Source organism: Schistocerca americana, chromosome 2 (genome assembly GCF_021461395.2).
Source record: "Schistocerca americana isolate TAMUIC-IGC-003095 chromosome 2, iqSchAmer2.1, whole genome shotgun sequence".
NCBI lineage: Eukaryota > Metazoa > Arthropoda > Insecta > Orthoptera > Acrididae > Schistocerca > Schistocerca americana.
Window position 1 is genome coordinate 95,020,457 of NC_060120.1, and position 26,401 is coordinate 95,046,857.

Below are 26,401 nucleotides of genomic sequence, written 5' to 3' on the forward strand. Positions count from 1 at the left end.
ATATCAGTCCTCAATATAACAGTCTTTCTTCACTCCTGTACTAATTTCAAGATGTCCTAAACCAAGCTCAATAGATACTAAAGACATATAACTACACAGTCAGAAGTATATGCTAAATCACATTAAATTGCGAGACAATTTAAACTAACATGAGGAACTTCGTAATGTACATTAATCAGAATATTAGTGTACTTAACACAATGGCGAGGGTTGTGGAGGTGGGGGGGGGGGGAGGGGGAATTGTGAACAGGCAACCAGTACTAAGGATAATGCAGATTACTTCATATACAAAATGACTGAGCATAATAAGGATTATTCACATTTTAATCATATTAGTGTGCACAAAAGATACATTTAAAGCAAAATATATTATACAAAATACTTAATTTACGGGGTATGCATGCATACGTAGGGAAAACGTGGGAATGTTTCGAAAGAATGGGAGCAGTAATGTATACCCATATACTAGTACATAAATTTCAGATTACACTGAAAACATCATTGAAATTCATGACATAAGTATTGTGAAATTCCATGTTTTGTATTTAACTAAAACCTATTATCTGATATGACAAGAGAACAAAAGTGATAGAACATAGTGATATAACATCACATTATGTGAGTGTGTGTGTGTGTGTGTGTGTATGTGTGTGTGTGTGTGTTTGTGTGTGTCTGTGTGTGTGTTTCACATATGATTCAGATTAGAACTGGTTAATCTTATAGCCTTCTGTACAAATGTGTGAGCATAATGTCCCTATGTACAATACCTGGGTAACATCTGTTCTATATTCCAATCAGATATGTAGCCATACATTAATTCAAACTCATAGATAAATATCTTACAGAAGTAAGATTAGCATGTAACTCCACATGATTAAAAGGGTGAGGGGAGTGGGGGAAATAAAGTAGATGATAAATAACTGTTACAATCTACCATATTTTTTCTCCCATGGCTATAAGCTAACTTGCATCTATATATATCTTTAAAACTTCAATGAAAATATTTATTATAACATACTCTGTATTACCGAAATATAATAACACAAAACAAAATATATTCCACAAAGTTTCAAAACACTTCAGACAGCAACTAACGTTTATCCTAAGAAGAACATACACAATTCAAGAGAGCTGAAACTGATATCATAACGTCTTAATTGACTAAAACAGGAAATCAAAATTTGTGCACTATACTGTAGTGGAAACAATTAGAAGACTTAAAAGTCACAAAAGCACAACTGTTATACTTTTGTATACCTCCAAATAAGATTGAAAATACTCTTAAGTGATCCATAGCTCTATGTACAAATGTGTGAGTAAATTGAACCATAAGCACAATATATAGGAGGTCGCCCCAGTTGTATGTGTCATACAGATATATAACTGTGAAATAAGTATAGTCCATAATTGCAACAAGCTAAAGGGAGGGTGGGGGATGGGGGAGATGGAGGGTAAAACCTAACCAAGAAATAATGGACAAATGTAACTTATTTTTCTCATCTCTGCGCCCTTATTCACGTCTTGTAAACTTTTGGAAACATCAGTGGCATTATTAAAACACTTTTCATTCCTTAGGTCTGTCTACTCATTAGGTATTCTCTCTGGCTGTGTAAATACATTGGCAAAAATCAGTTTCGACTAACAGGTTCATACTGAAATCTTATCTGATTTGTGTAGTAATTCTACCTGGTCAAACATTCCCCAGGGTGTGGCTGGGAGTTTCCATGTGTGTGCGTAAAGCGGATATATTGCTAGGGTATGTACGTTCATGGAATCTTATTCTTGATTTCCCACCTGCTAATCAACACACATTTTTTCACAGTTGATTCTCTGTAGCCCATATTGGTCCTAAATGGACTCCTGCTGGCGTTCATATGGCTCCAGCTAAGTCTTCATAAAATTCTGCCTGTACCTTTAGTGATACATTGGGTTGCAGCCCCCACAAAAATGCGTCCAATGTTCTATATCTTGCCTCTTGCAGAAAAATCCTGTTAATTCCGTAACTTTCCTTCAAGTTCATACCCATTAACATTGAGCTTTCTAATCCTGTTCCTGAAACTTGCGATGGACTCACCCTGTTTTTGTGAAACACTGTTCAATTGCTCGTGGTAATATCCACTGTTGCTCTGCCTCCTATATCGCCGTAACAAACCTGTCGTTTAATTTCAAATCTCTGAGCATTCCTCAATTCCTTTTGATACATCGTGTATGTCTTCGTACTTCACACCAAACGTTTCTTGGTGATGTGCAACAATTGTCCCAGCGACCAAAAATCCCACCTTCGACGCTGTTAATAGATTGTGAATAAATTTTAATACATCTGCCACATATTTTACCAGCAAGGAGATACGAGGCGTGTGCGACCAGCTTTTCTTTGTTTAGTGCATGGCATTACATACGAACAGCGACATCACTGACATATTTAACGAGGACTTATCCTCTCTTAATACCTCTAATTGCTCACCAAAGTCAGTGCTGTTCACTAGCATTCGTGCCATCTGTTTCAGCAAGGCAAGGAACACCTCTGTAGTGGCAAACCCTTCTAACACTGGTTCGGTCACTGCAAACCCTGTAGGAAACGACTTATTACTTACATCAGCATTCCACTTCTTACTATAGACACCTAAACCTTATGCCTGAGCTCCAACCATGTGCATTCTCTGACGTAATGGGTAGGTGACAAACGTATAAAACAAAGCACAACTGAAGACTGGGAACGTGAAGCACTCCCGCTCCAAGTTACACTGCCCACACATAAATGTAACCAAACCAATATCGGCTTCCTTGGTGTTCCCCGTAAAGTTACTTAAATTGCTGAGTCAATTTTCACCAATCATAGCTTCCATCCATTCCAGGAGATTAGACACTACCAACGCAATTGCATGAAAAAAAATCAATAAACAGTTTCCATCTGCTTACCATGTTGAAATTACGCTACCAGTCACCGTCTCGTGACGTCACTCGTTGTTTCTGGTTTGCTTCTGACAACAAATGTTACTTATGGTATCAAGGATGAGGCAGCCATTGTGATTCAGAATGACGCAGGGGGAACAGTGGATCGCGTTCTACTAACACTAAGGCGAGTGTGGAGTGATGAGAACTAAGGCATTAATTTCATTCGGCAAATCTTCCACGCAGAGTTTGATGACGGCGTCTTGGTGGCGTATGTGGTCACCCAGGCAGCGTTTTGCTGTATCAGCATAATTCCTACCTGCATGCTCAGGTTGCGGCAGTACGAGTGTACCCTAGGAAATGGTGCTTGGGTCAGCGGAATTTCGAGTAATGGGTGTGATGATTTGACATTACAAAAATGTAATTAAAAAAACTTCAGTTTCATTCATTTTAATTATCCTCAGTCAACAATAATTATGTACATGAATTAAATTTAAACTTCTAATATTTACAGGTTTTAGCACTTACATCTGCTTTCGTTAAATCCATCATTCAGACATTTGCTAGCTTCTTGGCTATTACAACTAAGTATTGTCAAAAATTAAAGTAAATTATTCACTTCAGTGATCCTCAGTTAAGAACAGTCAGACTACGTACAAGACTTAAAATTAAACTTCCTCTATATACAAACTTAAGACTTACATCTGCTTTCCATACATCCATCATTCACACAGTAGGTAGTTACTTGGCTGTTACAAACAAGTATTGTCAAAAATTAAAGTATAATAAATTTTCATTAAAATGGCCTACTGCACTTGTTGAGAAACTCAAGAATGGATAGGAGTTGGCCACCAAAAATTCTTTTAAATTATGTTTAAATCGTGCCTTGTCTGAAACTAAACTCTTAATGGTTCCTGGTAACTTATTGAAAATATGGGTTGCTGAATACTGGACTCCTTTGTGGGCAAGAGTAAGTGATTTTAAATCTTTATGTATTGATACTGTGTACTAAGCAGTTAGTTGGAAAAAGATATGTATTATGTACAACAAACTTCATTAAGGAATAGATATACTGAGAAGCTGTGATTAATATGCCCAATTCTTTGAATAGGTTTCGACATTTTGTTCTTGGATTAACACCACTCATTACTCTTATTATATGCTTCTGTACTCTAAAAATTTTTCTCTGTTTGTGGAGCTACCCAAAAATATGATACCATATGACACAATGGAGTGAAAATAAGCAAAGTATTCCAGTTTTCTTTACATTTATATCACCTATGTCTGACATCATTCGCATTGCAAACACAGACTTGTTTAGGCGCTTTAGCAGTTCGATAGTATGTTGCTCCCAACTGAATTTATTATCAAGTTGTAATCCCAAGAATTTTACACTCTCAACTTCTCCTATTTCCATGTCATCATATTTTATACACACATCAGAAGGAAATCTCTTGGAAGTTCTGAACTGCATATAGTGGGTCTTTTCAAAGTTTAATGACAGTGAACTGGCTATGAACCCCTTATTAATGCCAGTACAAGTTTGATTAGCTGCCCTTTCTAAATTTTGTGTTTATTTACTATTTATTGTAATGTTTGTATCATCTGAAAATAAGTCAAACTTGGCATCTGATAATGTAACAGATGACAGGTTATTAATATACACAAGAAACAGTAGTGGACCTAGTATGGAACCTTGGGGAGCACCACATGTAATTTATTTCCAGTCAGATGATGTCTGATTGCCTACTGCTGAAGTGTTATGTAATCAAACCCTTTGTTTTCTGTTAGTAAGATATGACTGAAACCACTTTGCAGCACTACCAGTGACGCCATAATATTTTAATTTACTTAAAAGAATACTGTGATTCACACAGTCAAACGCCTGTGACAAGCCACAGAATATGCCAGTTGCCTCTAATTTGTTGTCCAATGAATTAACGACATTTTCGCTGTAGGTGTAAATAGCTTTCTCAATATCAGAACCCTTAAGAAACCCAAACTGTGACTCTGACAATATGTTATTTTCACTAAGACACAGAACAATCAGGTCTAGTGGCAGCCTGTACACTAGTCGCTAGGCGAAACTGACGATGCTTGTCCACGGATAGAGCGGTTACATACCATAGAAGTAGCGTTGGCTGTAGTAGTAAATCCCAGAACCAGTCGTACTACGAATTCAAGTGCAGTTAGGAACTGAGTGGCAAGTATTTATAGTCTTTGTGTTTACCAGTATCGTGAGAGGGTTAAGCAGGGGACAACTGAAGTGCTGTTTTGTGCCATGGCGCATGAAAATTCATCTCACCACTGTGGTAGACTGTGGTTTTGTAACATGTTATATTCTTGCACCGGGGACTGGGTTCCATTGGTAAATCTGCCCACCTGTCAACTGGTTACGAAGTCTGGGCTGTGATGTATGGGTTACTATAATAGAGAATTAACTAGTCTTTTTCCTACATGGGTTTCATTCACTACAAAAAAAGTAACTGTAGCACTGTACCTACACAAGAAAGGAGGGCTGATCTGAACCATTGACTATTTTTAACGATTGCCATCATTTTGAACAAGTCGTTAACTCTTCTCAAAATGAGCACAACAGAAATTCGATTCTATATTTTTTTCCCTCGGTAGTTCTATTATCCTCTCCATTCTCTTTGGCTTTTGTTAATAGGTTAATTTTTAATTGATGTTTAAGGAAGACCAAAATTAGAATGACATTTCTATAACGAATACACTTATGGGCTGCTCATTAGGACAGTGTTCAGAACTTGTTTGTATGTGGATGGGTTATTAATTATTGTCTCTTTCTTTGTTAGATGACTTCTACAGACGAATGTGTATGCATCACAACACATAGTGAACTTGGGACAGTCTTGTTACAAATTCCCTACTTAACAATTCTAAATCAGAGACAGGTACAGTAATCATGGGTTACTCACCCATTTCACTTATAAAATTTCTGTGTCCCCTTTCAAGGGAGGTAGCATAGTATTTGTTAATGAACTATAACAAAATTAAAAACTAGTAATATATGCACACACCTAAATGAATAGAAGGATATGTATAGTATTATTAAGCTTCTTATTATTCAAATTCACAAATACTGGAAGTAAACCAAACAAAAATATCACAAAGAAATAAGTCATATTTCTCAAAACTCTATTGGTGCAAGAACAACATAAATTACAAATATAGTAGATATGAATAAGTTACAGTTTCGTTACATATTGCTCCTGCTCCGAAGTTTGTTTCCCTCTCTGATGCACACACACTCGCATACACACACACACACACACAACACACAATGGTGCACACAACGTTTATATTATGAACTATCAGGTTAAGTAGCACTTGTGAACATCCATAGTTCGATTGCTGTAGCTCACGTGGTGTAAAAAGAAATGGCTCTGGGCACTATGGGACTTAACATCTTAGGTCATCAGTCCTCAATAACTTAGAACTACTTAAACCTAAATAAGCCAAGGACATCACACACATCCATGCCCGAGGCAGGATTCGAACCTGTGACCGTAGTGGTCACATGGTTCCAGACTGAAGTGCCTAGAACTGCTCGGCCACTTTGGCTGGCACTTTGTATAAAGCACAATGGACCTTTAAAATAAATAATTTCACTTCTGAATTTTTCTATGAAACACAAGATGCTTGTCAAGTCCAAAAATATTATTTCCATATCTAAAAGTCTGTAAAAAATCTCATAAACACAAAAATATAATGTTTATGTCAAGTGTCACAATGTTATTTCGATACATGCACACATATCCGTCAAAATTCATACCTAAGACGTGAATTCTGGATTCTCAAAATAGGGATTCCATCCTATTTCCAAATCTAAATTGCTAAAAAGCACATGTGGCTAAAAAATACCATCATAAGCAGACAGGTTACATTTAATTATTAGACCTAAATGTGGTGGTGCACCAAAGCAAATCTGACCAATCATCTAGCAGCACAAAATACATGTGGCTAATATATTATGCTTATCAGGGTGAGACCGAAACAAATAGGCACTTGGAATTACTGTCAACTACTATATGAATGCAATTAACATTGACACATAGTGCATCAATATGAATTTCGAAATTAATTGCCACAATGATAATCCCCATTTAATTTGCTCTATGGCAGTACAAAACACATGTTACTTGGTAAGCAGGAAGTTGACATTTCATCCTGGGCTTAAATGAGAGTATGGACATAGATAAAACTGAACAACCACCATTTAAGGATGAAGAGGAAAACAACACACACAATGTCTATGTCAAGCATCACATTGTTGTTTTCACATTTCAGATGTTCATCAAAATACATAAAGGGTGTAGCTTGCAAAATAATCTAAAATACATGACAAAAGTTGTAAAAGCATCCTTTTATGGGGGAAGAAGTTAATGCATCATGTTCTAACTAGGAATATTTCATCGATGATATAACAGGCAAATATTACTTTTCATTACATTTGTTTTACGTGTACTGGAGGTTTGGCACAAAACCAGACTTTCGAAGAAGGCTGTGACATTCACAAATTTGAGTTAAAACGGTATAAAACCTTTACAGAATGTGTTTTTATAGTCGAATACTGAACAACACCAAAAACTGATTGGAACGCTCCAAATATGAGAAGTAACGCCAAAGACAGCCAAAAAACTGAGAAAACCATCATTTTAGGAGGGAAGAAAGCATTTTGTCAAGATTTTTTTTGATGTGTCACTTAAACTACAAATTATTGTAATATGCAAATCTAAGTTAAAAGTGCTCTGACTATTAGATGTAAATATGACCAAACACAATGCTCCATGAATTCGCACTCACAGAATTAAACCTATAATATCTTAAAAATACTGTCTTTGCATTACAATCTCTGATCACTAATATAAATTGTATCCTTAAATCAAGATAAATAATCTACTTAAATAAGTAAAAAATAAGCATGTATAAATACAGATCTCTGATTGTGAACAAAATTTTGATGAATGAGCCAAATAAAATTATTTCTCAATGTACATAACAATTCAAGCACAAAACACACATTACAGTGCTGTGATAACTCATTTGTTCTATAATATTAAAAAATATATATGTGAGTAGGATATTGTTACTATGATAAAAATTGCAGGTTGAGAGACACTGGAGATAACCAAACTTCGATTATTGTATCACAATGTGCAAGGCACAATGAACTCTCACATTAAATGTTCCCACATCAAAATTGTCTGTAGTCAGTATCTGGGGCTGTCAGCTAAGGGAGGGGGTCAGCTACTAGTCCTTAAAAATGCACCATCACACCAGTATCTAATGGTATATATATATGCAGTGGAAAATTGCCATTACCCTGAGACCATGTTTACATGTAAATGTGGGGTAATAGTGATAAGTGTACATGTGGGGCAAGGATGGTCTTTGACACGATGATTACCATTATCTCTCAGATACTATTGGATAGAGCAATGATGATCAGTTTACAGAGTGTGTAATGGTGGTAGCTTCACAAGGATGGTCAGGCAGTTTAGAGGTCAGGGTAATAGCAGGCAATATACAATTTCGGGCAATGGTGGTCAGTTTACAGAGTGACCATAGTTACTCCTGAATGCTAGAGAGTGGAACAACGATGGTCACTTTATAGGGTGATTGTCATTACCCCATATACGACTAGTTGGGGCAGTGATGGTCAACTTACAGGTTGGGGCAATGACAGTCGATTTACATTATCCCCAGATAAGCATATGTATACGTCTTAGCATAGTCTCCCTTTATGTCGCTCAGCAAGTTCCGAATAGTTCTGAGTACTTCAAACTTGTTGCAATTAGTTCGTACAAGTCACGTCAACATGCTGCAGCAAAATTGTGACTAATAGCCCTATACATCTCCATTGTTACACAATGATGTAACAAACTACCCTCTGTTGTAGTAAAACTGTAATAACGTATCACAGTGGTACAGAAAATTTGCCCCACATGTCAACAATTAGAGATTATTGACACGAATTCACCTATATGTCACTGGCTAAGCACGTTGAGACATGTTTCATCAAACTGGAACTTGTTCCGACAATCAAAAGCATTTCGTAGAAATACTAGCAAATCAACACTTGTTCCAACCATCACTTAGCCTGATTCACAGTAGCATGTGCACAATTCAGTATCCTATTCACGATGTCACAGGCCATGTCCCTTTACTACAGCACCATTACTGTCACATGCAGATCACTGTTCTTGACCATATGACATCACAGTCTAAGATGGTGGAATCCATGACGTCATGGTAGAGTTATCAAAGCCAACAAAACGTAACAGCAGATGACAGCACAGTATTCTACTGAACCTTAAAATTAATGCCATTCTGATGTCGTGGATTCCACAATCGTGGATTGTGAAGCCATGTGTTCTAAAATTTGACCACACATTGGCCCGCAATTTCAGGAACATAAAAAAATTTTAGGAACAGAAAAAAATTAAAGATCAAGGTAGGGTTACAATTTGTGTGGCCTCATGATAGTTCTGCTCTCTTTCCACTCAAGCATATTTGTCTCACGGTGCGATTCAACCAGAGGCTCACCACTGTGTCCTGTTCTAGTATCTCCCAACAACTACATATCTGTGATCTTCTAATGTCATTGCCATTCTCTTCCTACCTCTTCCTCTCTTTCCTTCCACTTTTTCATTTATAGTTCTTTGTCAAGTTTCTTTGAAATTCCTGATCACTTCCAATAATCATTTTTCTACCCTAGTTTTCTTCATCTCTTCTTCGTTCTTAAGTCTATCAGTCCATTTCATCTTAGCATTCTATTCCATACCAACATTTCAAAATTATCTAAATATCTTTCTTGTTGTGGTGCTCAAACATTAGTGATGTAAAAGCTGCTCCTGTGGTTCATGGACGACACGTTGAATAAGGATTGGTAAGTTGTACAATGTTTCGGTGAAACAGTTGCTCATCATTTTCATGTGTCTACCTGAAGATGACGAACAGTTGCCGCATTGAAATCCTGGGCAGCTTTCGCAACGATATCCGACGAAATGCCTGTGAACCACTGCATCTTTCTTCTTTCCTTTTAACTGTCTGTAAGCCACTTTTGCATAACATTACACTCAAGGAAGAAATTCATTTAGCAGTAATCTTCAACATCTGCTGGAGTACCTTTTGTGCTTCCTCGAATTGCAATGCCTCTTGCGTCATCTCCATGTAGAACAACCTCATGACCGTGAGCATCCTTGCCTTACACCCCTCCCAGTGCTCAACTCTTTCTCCTCATTCTCTTATTGTCACTTTTCCCTTTTTATGCATCTCCTTTATTAACCTTCTGTCTTTCCAGTCTGTCCCAACATTTTTCAAAATTCGTATCAGTACACTACAGTTATCAAATGCGTTCTCCTAGTCGATAAAACAAATATACTCCTTAGTGTTCATTTCAATCAGCCTTTCCCCCATCATTCTTTCTGAACCCAAACTTATTTAGGTCAGTATTCTCGTCATTTTTCTTTTCAGTTTTCCTCAGTACGAGTTGTGACGTTCACTGTTCCAGATGGTATCTGTCACCACCCGATGCTTTCTTTCCCCAGTCATCCAGAACTACTTTCTGCAACTCTCGGTCTTCTTCATTCTGTTTCCCTTCACCTTCAGTAACCATTCTGGTGTTATCCATAAGGATACTAAATAAATCTTCCACACAATGCTCCAAAATTTGTTCTTCTGTTCTATATATAATGTCTTCTTCCCATTTTTAACATTCGTTGTTTCCGTACTTTGCTTATGTCTCTTTTTTTTAAGAATTCATTGTTCCTTTCTTTATGAGTTCTTATAATTTCTAATATTGCTTCTTCATCCAGTCCTTTCAACTCGGGTCAGTTAACCGTCTTAATTCATTGTTCAGTTTTAAGAACGTGGTTTGTATGTATAAGAACATACGTATATACGAGTAAGTGAAGTTAGGATCGAGTGGACAGGGTGCTGAATAGAGGTGAGGATTGGAACCTGTATTGAATGGAATGCTGAGTGAAAGATATTTGTAATATGACGAGTGGGCTGCATGGGTGATTAGCCTAGTTTTTAATCAGAGTAATATATTCGCTGTTACCATGTCACTGATACTGGAAGAGTAGAATGTAGAAGTGGATCGGTTAGAGTGGATGGGCGGTTGGATTGAGACATGCTATACGAGTAGGTGGCAGTTGCACTGAGGTGGAATATTGAGCAGCTAAGGAAATTTCTTGCAGGGCGCGAGCAAATTGGTTTCATTTACTGATTACTAATTTTAGACTTCAACCATTCCCCTTGTAATTATGAGCATAAAAGGAACGATGAAAGAAACTTCAAGGAGTTGTCGATGTTACCTTTCGAGATATAGACTAGGAACCCCTCCATGAACAATGGATCTTGCCTTTGGTGGAGTGCCCTGCATACTTCAGAGATACAGACAGCCACACTACTGGTGCCACCCCAGTGGAAGGGTATCGGCTGAGAGGCCAAAGGTGTGGCTCCTGAAGAGAGACAGCAGCCTTCTCAGTACTAACAGAGGTAATAGTCTGGATGACTAACTGATTTGGCCTTGTAACATTAACCAAACAATTGTTGCTGTGCTGAAGCTTCGAACAGATAAAAGCAAGGAGAAACTACAGCCACAATTTTTCGCAAGGGGTCTACTGTGTAGTTAAATGATGATGGCATCTTCGTATGTAAAATATTCCGGAGGTAATATAATACCCCATTCGGATCTCTGGGCAGGCATTACTCAAGATGATGTCATCAGGAAAAACAAAACTGGAATGCTACAGACCAGAGCGTGGAATGTTAGATGCATTAATCAGGTAGGTAGAATAGAAAATTTAAAAAGGGAATAGGATAGGTAGAAGTCAGATACAGTGGAAATTAGTTAAGTTCAGTGATATGAGGAACAGGACACTTCTGGTCTGGTGAATACAGCGTTATAAAAACAAAATCAAATAGGGTAACGCAGAAGTAGGTTCAATATTGAGTAGAAAAACTGTAATATGGGTAAGCTACTATGAACATTATAGTGAAAGCATTATAGTAGCCAAGATAGACGCAAAGCCAACACCCACCACTATAGTACAACTTTATATGCTAACTAGTTTCGCAGACGATGAAGAAATTGAAGAAATTTATAATGAGATAAAAGAAATTATTCATATGTTTAAGGGAGACGAATATTTAATTGTGATGTGTGATTGGAATTCAGTATTAGGAAAAGAAATAGAAGGAAAAATGGTAGGTGAATACGAATTGGTGTAAATGAATGAAAGAGGAAGCCACCCATTAGCATGCTGCGCAGAATATAATTTAATCATCGATAGCATTTGGTTTAAGAATCATGAAAGAAAGACCTGAAGTAACTGGAAAGTTTCAGATTGAATGGTAAGACACAAATTTCGGAACTGGGTTTTAATTGATAACAAGAGAACAGAAGCTTTTAAAATGTGGTGCTACAGAAGAACGCTGGAGATTAGGTGTGTAGATCACGTAATTAATGAAGACGTACTGAACAGAGCTGGGGAGAAAAGAAAAGAACTTCGTGGTACAACCTGACTAGAAGAATGGGTTGGTTGAGAAGACACACTCTGAGACATCAAAAAAATAGCTCTGAGCACTATGCGACTTAACTTCTGAGGTCATCAGTCGCCTAGAACTTAGAACTAATTAAACCTAACTAACCTAAGGACATCACACATATCCATGCCCGAGGCAGGATTCGAACCTGCGACCGTAGTGGTCGCTCGGTTCCAGACTGTAGCGCCAAGAACCGCACGGCCACTCTGGCCGGCTCTGAGACATCAAGGGCTCACTAATTTAGTATTGTAGAGGGAGACCGAGAGAAGAATATAGTAATCAGTTTCAGAAGGATGTAACTTCACTAGTTATTGGGAGATGAAGAGGTTTGCGCAGGATAGAGTAGCATACAGAGTTGCATCAAACCAGTTTTAGAACTGAAGATAACATCAACAACAACCACAACAACACGAACCTATGTCTGTTAGGCCATCAAAAGGGTAAATAGTTTCTCAATATTGTATCGCTGCTGGCCGCTGGAGGCTCTGCTAACCTATCCCTTACAAGCACGCCCTAGTGCCCTCATCTGACAGCAGGGGGCGTAGAGGACATTTATGTATCTTTCAAAGGTTTACTGAATTTATATTAGATTAGGAGGAATCGAATTTTGTATCAGATTGACAAAAGTCTCTAATATCTCTTGACTTCTGCTTGGATCTGAAACATTGGCACTGTTATAGCAATATAAAAGTAGGGGAGACTGAGACACATTGATGCGGATTGCTTTTTGGAATTTTAAAATTTATTTTACCAGATTTATAGTGTTTAAAATTTATTAGTCCGATAACATGATTAATTAAACACAACTTGCTATTTACATTATTAAATCAATATTGGATTTGAGTGTGCAAAATAATTTTATATAGGCTCAAGTCGAGAGCGTAAACGCGCCCAACGTGTGGGCAAGTTTACGAACCTGTGGGGACACGTTTACACATATCACAGAACACAATAATGAGTACACAAAACCAACTACTAAAATTTTCAAAATATGTTTTGTTGGAAGTAAAAGAAATTTAGTGCTAATTGTACCAATTAACATGGCAAAATAGGGTAATTATTCAGCCAGTAATCATTTTTTTTTGTTGCCAAATTCCGTTTCTTAACATAATGTCGCCATATGGAAGTTTCAATGTTGATTAAAGGCTTATTCAGCATCACTGTACGAGTTGCAGTTTATGCAAACAAAACACGTGTTTCCTCCAGCACAATCGTCGTGAGCCCACCATTTACACTAATTCTTCAACCCTTTTTGATTGATTGTATCCTTTCAAGCAGTAAATACAAAGGCTGTTTTCATCCTCTTTATCAGAATGTGTAGGTTACAAAAGAAAGGAAAAAGATCTCGATGGGACATTCTTTGAGATGGAAGTGCTTGTTAACGGGCAGTTCGGAAGGACTGTTTTGTGAGAGGAGACTGAGAGCAAGCAGCAGATACAAGATAATAGACGACATAATTGGAAGTGCAAACTAAGTGACCCTGAAGGGATGGCAGAAGACAGCATGGAGTTTTACCATGTGAAGACCTCCTTTGTGCAGAGCACTAACGATGACACCAGAAGATGAAGTATCCACTATTTTCCTTGTTCTTGCTTTTAGCAATTTCTTGCCCTTATCAGCCCTTGATCTCATAGAAATAATTCTTTCCGTTTGAGATTCATTAGGTTCAAATAGATTCTTCAGTAATTTCAATCTTTTATTGTCCTGTGCCTTCGCTTATTAATATTGTTATTTCTTTCCTTTCTCAGACGTTATATCTGGTTAAAAATGGAAAGTGACACGGACCTTGATCAAGCGTAACTTCCTTTTAACTCTACGGTATATGTTACATTGCATTTAGGAACTTTCGGGTAATTGAACATGTATCAATAATTACAGATTTCTGTGGTTGTATATATACGTTTGGATATAGCTGTGTTGCGTTGATGTACTGGTAGATATTGTGTGGTATGACTCCTGTAATTGATAGTATAATTGGTATAATGTCAACTTTATCCTGATGCCACATGTCCTTGACTTCCTCAGCCAGTTGGATGTATTTTTCAATTTTTCTCCTGTTTTCTTCTGTATATTTGTTGTATTGGGTATGGATATTTCGATTAGTTGTGTTAATTTCTTCTTTTTATTGGTGAGTATGATGTCAGGTTTGTTACGTGGTGTTGTTTTATCTGTTATAATGGTTCTGTTCTAGTATAATTGGTATTCATCATTCTCCAGTACATTTTGTGGTGCATATTAGTATGTGGGAACGTGTTGTTTTATTTGTTTATGTTGTGTGGCAAGTTGTTGATGTAATATTTTTGCTACATTGTCATGTCTTCTGGTGTATTCTGTATTTGCTAGTATTGTGCATCTGCTTATGATGTGATCTACTGTTTCTATTTGTTGTTTCCAAAGTCTGCATTTATCTGTTGTGGTATTGGGATCTTTAATAATATGCTTGCTGTAATATGTGGTGTTTATTGTTTGATCCTGTCTTGCAATCATGAATCTTTCTGTCTCACTGTATATATTGCCTTTTCTTAGCCACGTGTTGGATGCGTCTTGATCGATGCGTGCCTGTGTTAGATGATATGGGTGCTTGCCATGTGGTGTTTTCTTTTTCCAATTTTCTTTCTCTGTATCTGTTGATGTTATGTGATGTGATCTAAAGGGTTGTAGAAGTGGTTATGAAATTGCAATGGTGTAGGCGATGTATTTATATAAGTGACTGCTTTGTGTATTTTGCTAGTTTCTGCTGGTTCTATAAAGATTTTCTTAAATTGTCTACCTGTCCATAATGTAGGTTTTTTTATGTCGATAAATCCCCTTCCTCCTTCCTTTCTGTGTAATGTGAATCTTTCTGTTGCTGTATGTATGTGATGTATTCTATATTTGTGGCATTGTGATCATGTATGTGTATTGAGTGCTTCTAGTTCTATGTCACTCCATTTCACTTCTCCAAATGAACGGGTTAATATTGGTATACCATACGTATTTATAGCTTTTGTCTTGTTTCTTGCTGTCAATTCTGTTGTATTTTTGTTAGTGTTTGTCTATAATTTTCTTTTAGTTCTTCTTTAATATTTGTATTATCTATTCCTATTTTTTGTCTGTATCCTAGATGTTTATAGGCATCTGTTTTTTCCATCGCTTCTATGCAGTCGCTGTGGTTATCCTATATGCAATCTTCTTGTTTAGTGTGTTTTCCCTTGACTATGCTATTTTTCTTACATTTGTCTGTTCCAAAAGCCATATTTATATCACTGCTGAATACTTCTGTTATCTTTAGTAATTGGTTGATTTGTTGATTTGTTGCTGCCAGTAGTTTTAGATCATCCATGTATAGCAAATGTGTGATTTTTTGTTGGTATGTTCCAGTAATAATATATCCATAATTTATATTATTTAGCATGTTGGATAGTGGGTTCAGAGCAAGGCAGAACCAGAAAGGACTTAATGAATCTCCTTGGTATATTCCACACTTAATCTGTATTGGCTGTTATGTGATATTATTTGAATTTGTTTCGATATTAAGTGTGGTTTTCCAATTTTTCATTACTATGTTTAGGAATTGTATCAATTTAGGATCTACTTTGTATATTTCCAATATCTGTAGTAACCATAATTGGGGTACACTGTCAAAAGCTTTTTGGTAATCAATGTATGCGTAGTGTAGCGATCATTGTTTAGTTTTAGCTTGATATGTCACCTCTGCATCTATTATCAGTTGCCCTTTACATCCTCAAGCTCCTTTGTAGCAGCCTTTTTGTTCTTCATTTATAATTTTGTTCTGTGTTGTATGTGTCACTAATTTCTGTGTAATGACTGAAGTTAATATTTTGTATATTGTTGGTACGCATGTTATGGGGCGATATTTTGCTGGATTTGCTGTGTCTGCTTGATCTTTAGATTTCGATAGGTTTTTCCTTGTGTAAGTGTATTAGGGACTGTGTATGGGTCTACAATGTAACTGTTAAATAATTTAGTTAGATGTGAATGTGCTGAGGTGAACTTCTTTAGCCAGAAGTTTGCTATTTTATCTTTTCCAGAGACTTTCCAATTGTGAATAGAATTCATTGCTTGAGTGACTTCATGTTGCAAAATTATCACTTTAAGCATTTGTGGTATCATCTTGTATGTGTCTGTTTCTGCTTGTATCCACTGTGCACGTCTGTTCTGTTGTTCTGGGTTTGACCATATGTTGCTCCAGAAGTGTTCCATGTCTGTTATGTTTCGTGGATTGTCTATTTTAATGTGTGTGTTATCTATTGTCTGGTAAAGTTTCTTTTGGTTTGTGTTGAATGTTTGGTTTTGTTTCCTTCTATTTTCACTTTTGTTGTATCTTGTAAGTCGTTTGGCCAATGCTTGTAATTTCTGCTTCTTTTCATCTAATTGCTCTATCGCTTCTTGTTGTGAGATTTTACCTAACCTTTTTCGTTGTTGTCTGATATTTCATTTCTTATAAATTGTGTTAGCTGTCCAATGTCTTTTCTCAGTTTTTGTATTCTGATCTGTAGCCTGTGTTGCCATGCTGGTTTTGTGGGTTTCTTCTGTGTGTTGGTTGGTTCTGATCTCTGCCTAGTGTGTATATTTAGTGTAGTGAGTGCTCCTATATAAACCAGTAGTTGTAACTCTTCCATAGTTGTATTTTCATTTATTCTGTTGTGTATGATTGTGTTGATAGTTGTTATTATTGTTTCGACTTGTGGGTTATTTGGTGGTCTACGCAAGAATGGTCCAATGTCTGTGTTTGTGACTTTGTATTCTATATATGTCAGCTGAAATTTTTCTTCTATATCTAACATGTGTGTCACTTTATGTTCTATTTATGCTTGTTCTGGTGGCTTTCTTACGATTTTGTTTTCCTTTGATTGTTTAATTGATGCGTGTTGTTCTTTGTTTGTTTGCTCTGGGATGTTTGAGTCCATTACTGTATTTTCTTCTTCTGCTGATTGCACATTATTTTGTACCAGTATTTGTTGTACTTGTTGTTTGATGTTTTCTAATTGTGACTGGGGTATCCTGTTATTTTTGATTATTACACAGATCTGATCACCTAGTTGTTGTTCTGTCAAAAATTTTTATTGTGGGTATCTGGTAATAAATGTTGTGTATACTTGTGATCTGTATCCACTTGTGTTTGTTCCTAAGTTTGTTGCTTGGTAATAACAGTTAACATCATCTGACCATCTCATCCTCTGACTTTGTTTTCCTTCTAGGGTAGTTGCAGGAAGCATATCCTGCAAAACACCTCTTTTTGGATTTAAATCATTTTCCATGCGGCTAGCAGTGTCGTTACCACTGTGGACGGGCATAGGGTTCAAGCATCGTCCCCGACCATGACAGTGCTTGTCCGAGGCTTCATTAGTTCTGTCCTGAACCAACTAATCACACTAAAAGGGGGGTTAGCCCTATTAGTGGTTTGTTTTTTTCGTCGGCTTTTACGACTGGCAGAACATACCAGAGGCCTATTCTTGTCCCGGGCCTCCACGGGGATTATTATTAATATTATTATTATTACTGTTATTCCATTCTGAACTGCTGTATCCTTGACTGAGATACCAGTAAAGATGTCAATGCAAAACAGTGCGCACAAGTGTCCCAACAGAATTTCGTGAATGTGCCCCATTGTCATGTTTCATTTACTTTTGAAACTACAGTAGTAACTTTCAGGTTTTCAAATCATGCAAATGTACCCTGTAAAGCAGAACAATCTCCTTTAAACGAACATACGTATATTTATCTGTCCTAAACTCTAAAAGGTGTGCTCCCTAGGAATAACGTCGCTATTTGGGTAGCGAAATTTACTCAGCTTGCACAAAAAAGCAACAATTTTTCTTCGCACTAAGATATTCACACAGCTAGTGCCATGAAGTTTGTGAGAGCAGTAGACGGCAGTACTGATCTTCCATTGTCGGTAGCACTCTAGCAAGAATGTTTCCCGATATGAGTGCTCTATGTAAACGAGCCCCAATCTCTCCTACACAGCCAAGCACTGTTTCTAATCTAGCATAATTCGAATAAAGGCACTCTTTATATAACTTGTTGGTTCACAGTGTAAGAAGGCTGTTTAGGTTTTTTATAGGTAACGCCACCTCTGTATAAAAATCACTGGCTGTGCTGTGTGCAGTCTGTGTCTAGTTTGCATTGTTGTCTGCCATTGTAGTGTTGGGCAGCGGCAGCTGGATGTGAACAGCGCGTAGCGTTGCGCAGTTGGAGGTGAGCTGCCAGCAGTGGTGGATGTGGAGAGAGAAATGGCGGAGTTTTGATATTTGTAAGAATGGATGTTATGAACTCCTATATATATTATGACTTTTGATGATATTAAGGTAAATACATTGTTTGTTCTCTATTAATATCTTTCATTTGCTAACTATCCCTATCAGTAGTTAGTGCCTTCCATAGTTTGAATCTTTTATTTAGCTGGCAGTAGTGGCGCTCGCTGTATTGCAGTAGTTCGAGTAACCAAGATTTTTGTGAGGTAAGCGATTTGTGAAATGCATAGGTTAATGTTAGTCAGGGCCATTCTTTTGTAGGGATTTCTGAAAGTCAGATTGCGTTGCGCTAAAAATATTGTGTGTCAGGTTAAGCACAGTCCTGTACAATTGTTCAAAGGGGACGTTTCAACAGAATACATGTTGAAATAATTAAATGTTTGTGAAAAATTGTGTAGCTACAATATTTCGGATATGGAATATCGACATTATCATTAAATCATTAAAAACTGGACTGCTCTCCAACCAAAAGAGGCAGAGGTGATGTAATTAAACCTTAGTGTTTTACATAGTTGAAATGCTATATACCCAGGTTCAGGAGTCGGTATACTGAGATATTCACAAGTGGCTCCGGGCTTTCAGTAGATGATTACATGAAAACTGCAAGGCATACAGAAAATAGACACGTATCAGTGGACAGAGAAACTCTCAAAGGTTTCAAATCACTTTCCAAGCTCTCGATATGGGCACGGTCTGCGATGCGGCAAACGTCAACAGATACGAGCCATTCACTGAGGTAGTTAACACGAAATGCACGATAAAATGCAACAGCAGCCCGCTTTGGTGATCTGTTCATTCGAGTTGCCTGTCATCAGGTGCGATCTAATTCGATGCGCCAGTACGGAGAAGGAGATTTGTCCGCGTGTTCTGACACACCTGGCCGTTGGGGCAACTAACCACAGCACTTTTCAGTGAGGTGACAGAAGTCATGGGACAGCGATATGCACATATACATATGGAGATAGTGTCGTGTACACAAGATGTAAAAGTGCATTGGATTGTCTGAGCTGTCATTTTTACTAAGATGATTCACACGGAAAGGTTGTGATTAGGGGAATTAACAGACTATGAAAGCGGAATAATTGTTCGTGCCAGACGCATGAGACAATCCGTTAGAGACTTTAGCATTCCGATATCCATAGTGTCATGAGTGTGCTGAGAATACCAAATATCAGGCATTGCGTCTCACCACGAACAGTTCAGTGAGCGGCGTTTGCGTAGAGTTGCCAGTGCTAACAGACGAGTAAACCTGCGTGAAATAGTCGCAGAAACTAATGTGGGACGTATGACGAACATAACCGTTAGGTCAGTGCGATGAGATTTGGCGTTAATGAGCTATAGCAGCAAACGACTGCGCCAGTGCCTTTGCTAAGAGCACTACTTCGTATGCAGGGTCACTCCTGGGCTCGTGACCCTATCGGTTGGAAGCTAGACGACTGCAAAACCGTGGCCTGGTCACATGATTCTCGATTTCAGTTGGTAAGAACTGATGGTAGGGATCGAGTGTGGCGCAGACCCCACGAAGCCATAGACTGAGATTGTCAGCAAGGCACTGTGCAAGCTGGTGTGGCTCCATAATGCCATGGTCTTTGTTTACATATAACGGGCTAGGTCCTCTGGTACAACTGAATCGATCATTGCCCATTTGCAGGCAGTCATTGACCTCATTTCCCAAACAGCGATGGAATTTTCATGGATGACAATGTGCCACGTTACAGGGCCACAATTTTCGAGATTATTTTGAAGAACGTTCTGGATTAGGCCATCCACATCGCCTGACTTGAATCCCGCCGAACATTTATGGGGCGAAATCGAGAGGTCACATCGTGCAGCGGCAACACATTCGCAACTGTGGACGGCTGTAGAGCCAGCATGGCTCAATATTTGTACAGGGGACTGCCAGTGACTTGTTGAGTCCATGCCACTTCGATTTGTGGCACTACTCCGGCGAAAAGGAGATCCGACAGTATATAAGGAGGTATCTCATGACTATTTCTCCTCAGTGTATGATTCAAATGGCTCTGAGAACTATGGGACTTAACATCAGGTCATCAGTCCCCCAGAGCTTAGAACTACTTAAACCTAACTAACCTAAGCACATCACACACATCCATGCCCGAGGCAGGAATCGAACCTGCGACGTAGCAGTCGCGCGGTTCCAGACTGAAGCGCCTAGAACCGCTCGGCCACCGCGGCCGGCCTCCTCAGTGTATTACGGTTCTAAGGAGTGATGCGCTATTCAATGGTACGAGTCATTCTGCTGAATGTCTATGCAGTCGTTTCCTGAATCCCTGCATGTACTTATGTATAAGCTTGTATTTATCATAATGTAGTCTGTATTAATTTCAGAGCGCAAATTTCCAAGAAACTTTCATAGACTGATTAACTTTTCTAACTACTTTTGTATCAACAGCTTCAGTCTAAGAGACATAAATTTGGAACAACATTATTCGCAAGTTATACACACACAGACACACACACAAACACAACCACACACACAAACACACACACACCCACACAAAGAGAGAGAAAGAGAGAGAGAGAGAGAGAGAGAGAGGCGATGATATGTTGCTGTTGCAAAGAGCACCATCTCTTTCCATTAATACTAATACAATTATTTTCTCAGTGAATTACCAGAACAGTTATGTCGAAGATTGCAAGTACATAAATTCTCATTTCATTGCAACATTTTTTCCTACCATTGTTGATATCTCTAAGTTCTCACTTGCGCCTTCAAATTGTCTTACGAAATGTTCCGTGAAAGGGTAGGGCCAGGATTGGTGTGTTGTATAGCTACAAGATGGGAACCGAGAAACGTCATGCTAATGACAAAAACAGCTCTATAATTTTAATATACATTAACGTCTGTCCTACTCTAGTTTCTTGATTATTCCATATCATACCCATGTTTTTACTTCTTCATTATTTACTGTTCTGGAGTTTTGAACATTTATCCAGTTATTAAATATACAGGCTACGTTCTCCATCGATGATACAGAGCCATTCCACAGCGTGCATGTCACTATTGGAAATATTCAGCCGTACAACATGCCGGTTCGCTGCATTTCAACAACTGACAACTGTTTCTTACTCCGCACCATCAATATTCGATATACACAACACGCTTATTTACATACAAATTGAAACGTTATTAACATACTTGCATTAGTTTCGATTACAATTCATATTTTACTGTAGCATCAGCATTTATCATACGTGCTTTCCAGCGCACAGCTTTTGCTAACAGAGTGAGACGGAAGCATGCTGTGTATTGGCACCAGACGAAAGATGCAGAGTGAAAAAATAATGATAATACACTCCTGGAAATGGAAAAAAGAACACATTGACACCGGTGTGTCAGACCCACCATACTTGCTCCGGACACTGCGAGAGGGCTGTACAAGCAATGATCACACGCACGGCACAGCGCACACACCAGGAACCGCGGTGTTGGCCGTCGAATGGCGCTAGCTGCGCAGTATTTGTGCACCGCCGCCGTCAGTGTCAGCCAGTTTGCCGTGGCATACGGAGCTCCATCGCAGTCTTTAACACTGGTAGCATGCCGCGACAGCGTGGACGTGAACCGTATGTGCAGTTGACGGACTTTGAGCGAGGGCGTATAGTGGGCATGCGGGAGGCCGGGTGGACATACCGCCGAATTGCTCAACACGTGGGGCGTGAGGTCTCCACAGTACATCGATGTTGTCGCCAGTGGTCGGCGGAAGGTGCACGTGCCCGTCGACCTGGGACCGGACCGCAGCGACGCACGGATGCACGCCAAGACCGTAGGATCCTACGCAGTGCCGTAGGGGACCGCACCGCCACTTCCCAGCAAATTAGGGACACTGTTGCTCCTGGGGTATCGGCGAGGACCATTCGCAACCGTCTCCATGAAGCTGGGCTACGGTCCCGCACACCGTTAGGCCGTCTTCCGCTCACGCCCCAACATCGTGCAGCCCGCCTCCAGTGGTGTCGCGACAGGCGTGAATGGAGGGACGAATGGAGACGTGTCGTCTTCAGCGTTGAGAGTCGCTTCTGCCTTGGTGCCAATGATGGTCGTATGCGTGTTTGGCGCCGAGCAGGTGAGCGCCACAATCAGGACTGCATACGACCGAGGCACACAGGGCCAACACCCGGCATCATGGTGTGGGGAGCGATCTCCTACACTGGCCGTACACCACTGGTGATCGTCGAGGGGACACTGAATAGTGCACGGTACATCCAAACCGTCATCGAACCCATCGTTCTACCATTCCTAGACCGGCAAGGGAACTTGCTGTTCCAACAGGACAATGCACGTCCGCTTGTATCCCGTGCCACCCAACGTGCTCTAGAAGGTGTAAGTCAACTACCTTGGCCAGCAAGATCTCCGGATCTGTCCCCCATTGAGCATGTTTGGGACTGGATGAAGCGTCGTCTCACGCGGTCTGCACGTCCAGCACGAACGCTGGTCCAACTGAGGCGCCAGGTGGAAATGGCATGGCAAGCCGTTCCACAGGACTACATCCAGCATCTCTACGATCGTCTCCATGGGAGAATAGCAGCCTGCATTGCTGCGAAAGGTGGATATACACTGTACTAGTGCCGACATTGTGCATGCTCTGTTGCCTGTGTCTATGTGCCTGTGGTTCTGTCAGTGTGACCATGTGATGTATCTGACCCCAGGAATGTGTCAATAAAATTTCCCCTTCCTGGGACAATGAATTCACGGTGTTCTTATTTCAATTTCCATGAGTGTATATAATAATGTAATTTACTGTATGAGTTTCAATACTTATTTTGCTCTATGCACATATGGGAGTGGATCAGAAAAGTAGACCGAATAGCACTGGAGATTTTAGAGGTTTCCAGGAGGAAAATTAACTGCAGATGCAAACTGGTAACCAAAACAGTCATCCACTGAGGCAACAGAGCATCGCACTCATAGGAGACAAGGCCTCCCTAAGCAGCAGCTAGATCCATCTTCTCCACTGGTGATACTGACAACTACTCGGGATCACTGAATAAAAAGCAAAGTTGCGAGACGTTCCGCCTATGATCCGATGGCGTATAAAGTCACGTTTTCTGTCGAAGGGGTGGCGTAGCGGTAGGCGCCAGCCTCTATAACTTTTACGCTGTGTAGCGTCCATGGATGACGTTTCGGGATACAGTTTGCTATCCTCGATTTGTTTCTCAGGACAACTTCTAATACCAATATTTCTGGAAAACGCTGTTCACAAAGTTGCTGTTCCACATAGTCACCACGTTTGTCAAAGAATTTGTTCCGGGATACAGTTTGCTATCCTCGATTTGTTTCTCGAGACAACTTCTAATACCAATATTTCTGGAAAACGCTGTACACAAAGTTGCTGTTCCACGTAGTCGCCACGTTTGTCGAAGAATTTGTTCCATGGGCATACTAATTTCTCGAAACCCGCACAAAAAGATTTAGTGTCCTGTTTTTAGGAACAACGTAACAACAACCTCCTGCTGTAACGACCAGACAAGTGCTTCTTTAACGTTCTGGAAAGATGGAAAAAGCTCGGTGCCTGACCTGGACTGTGAAGGGCGAGCGGAATCATCAGACGAACTCACGCGAAACACAGCCGTATGCCATCCAGGGTTGTCGTACGAAAGCACCTTCCTTTCAAAAGATATCCCGGTCTTTTACTCTGAATCCCTCTTGAAATCCATGTAGCAAGGGGCTGACTGGTGTCAGTCTCAGCGTGGGTGACGAAATAAACTATCAGCACACTCTGCATGTTTCGAGAGTCTGTTGCCACAATTTTCTTCTTTGAGTGAGCGTTGAGCAGTGTAGCCATGATAATACAGTGAGCTCTGAAAAGACATAGGGAGCCACTTGGTTGGCCAAAGCTGCCTAGCAATTTGGAAAATCCCAAAGTGGTAGGGTTAGGAGGTGCCATCGTGAACATACGAACGTTCAGCTGTATGGCCAGAAACCGACTACGTTAAAACTGGATCTTAAAAATGTTCACTGAAAACAGTAGAACTACTTCCAGACAAATTACTAAAAATGAACACTTACGATTGTGAGAAGAGTGCACTAAAATTATTACCTTTATATAAAACCATTACGAGGAACATTATTAATATGTGTATTAAAAATTGGTTATAGAATCAATAGCAAATGTTACAGATACACAATATATGCTAATGACTCAGAAGTGGGTAGAGCTTCATGTCAAGTGCAGAATAATCATTTTTCTGTTATAGTTGAGAAAATACACAATTGTTTACAAATAATTTGTTGAATAATACGTAGAATAACGCCAAAACAAAGAATTCTTCACGTGTACACTAATGATTACCGCCAGCATGGCTAATTTGTCCCGTTATACCATTATCCTGATGTTATAATCATTTTCCTACAAAGATGTTTGTAACACAGTTGTTTGAATAAAGTAGGATTGCAGCGCCAATCTTAATAAAGCCATCAGCACTGCTAGGCCCCTACACGTAAGTTTGTGGCCGTATAATAGACGGACTAAAAAAAATCTTAACACGAAGATCGAATTGTGCGACGTAAACGAAAATTTGTAGGTGTATTTCTATCCAAATTTCGCGCCTGTCTAATAAGGGTGACCATAGTAGTGGCACCTTGAGGATGCAATTCAGGTTTGCTACAAACACACGCTGTAACGTACATGAGCGTTAGTTACCTTTGAGATTGCACTTGGTGATGTGACGTTATTCAAGAATGCTTTTAAGGCGACAAGGGCGCCACTATCAACACCTTACTGAGTCTGAACGACGTCATGTAATAGGGTACGAGAGGCTGAATACTTGGCAGGAGAGTAGCCACGGTACATGATTTCTGGCAGCAGTGTTCACGAGGATGAAGCCCGGGTTTCAGGCGACTACGTGGCACTACCGAGAGGGAAGACCATTGTGTTCGGCGTACGACTCTGGCGGTTCGCAATCCATCTGCAACAGCAATCAGAGCTGCAGTTGGGACCATAGTGACACACCGAACTGTTACAAATCGGTTGCTTCTAGCGCGTATTCCATTGACCCGAAACCAGCGCCATTTGTGACTTCATTGGTGTCAGGCGGCAGCTCACTGGAGGGAAGGGCAGAGGTCTGTAGTGTTTTATGATGAAAGCTTTTTCTGCCTCGGCGCCAGTGACGGCCGTGTGTTGGTTAGGAGGAGGCCAGACCTGCAACCAACCTGTCTGCTAGACACCCTGGACATACAACTGGAGTTACTGTCTGGAGTGGGATTACGTAAGGCTACAGGAGTACTCTCGTGGTTATCCTACGCACCCTGACTGGAAACTTGTACGTCAGTCTGGTGATTCGACTTGTTTGATGCCATTCATGAATAGCATTTCAGAGAGTGTTTTCCAATAGGATAACGATCGCCGACATACAGCTGTTGTAACCCAACATGCTCTACATAATGTCTACATGTTGCTTTGGCCCGCTCGATAGCCAGTGAACGTACGGGACATAATCAGACAACAAATCAAGTGTCATCCACAAACAGCGTTAACCGTCCCTGTATTCCCCAACCAAGTGCTACAAGCAAACAAGCATGTAACTCCATCCTGCAAACTGTAGTCCATCACCTGTACAATACATGCATTCACATTTGCGTGCTTGTTGAACATTCTAGCGGTTACAATGGTTATTAATGTATCAGAATTTCTCATGCTAATGTCGCCTTTACATTA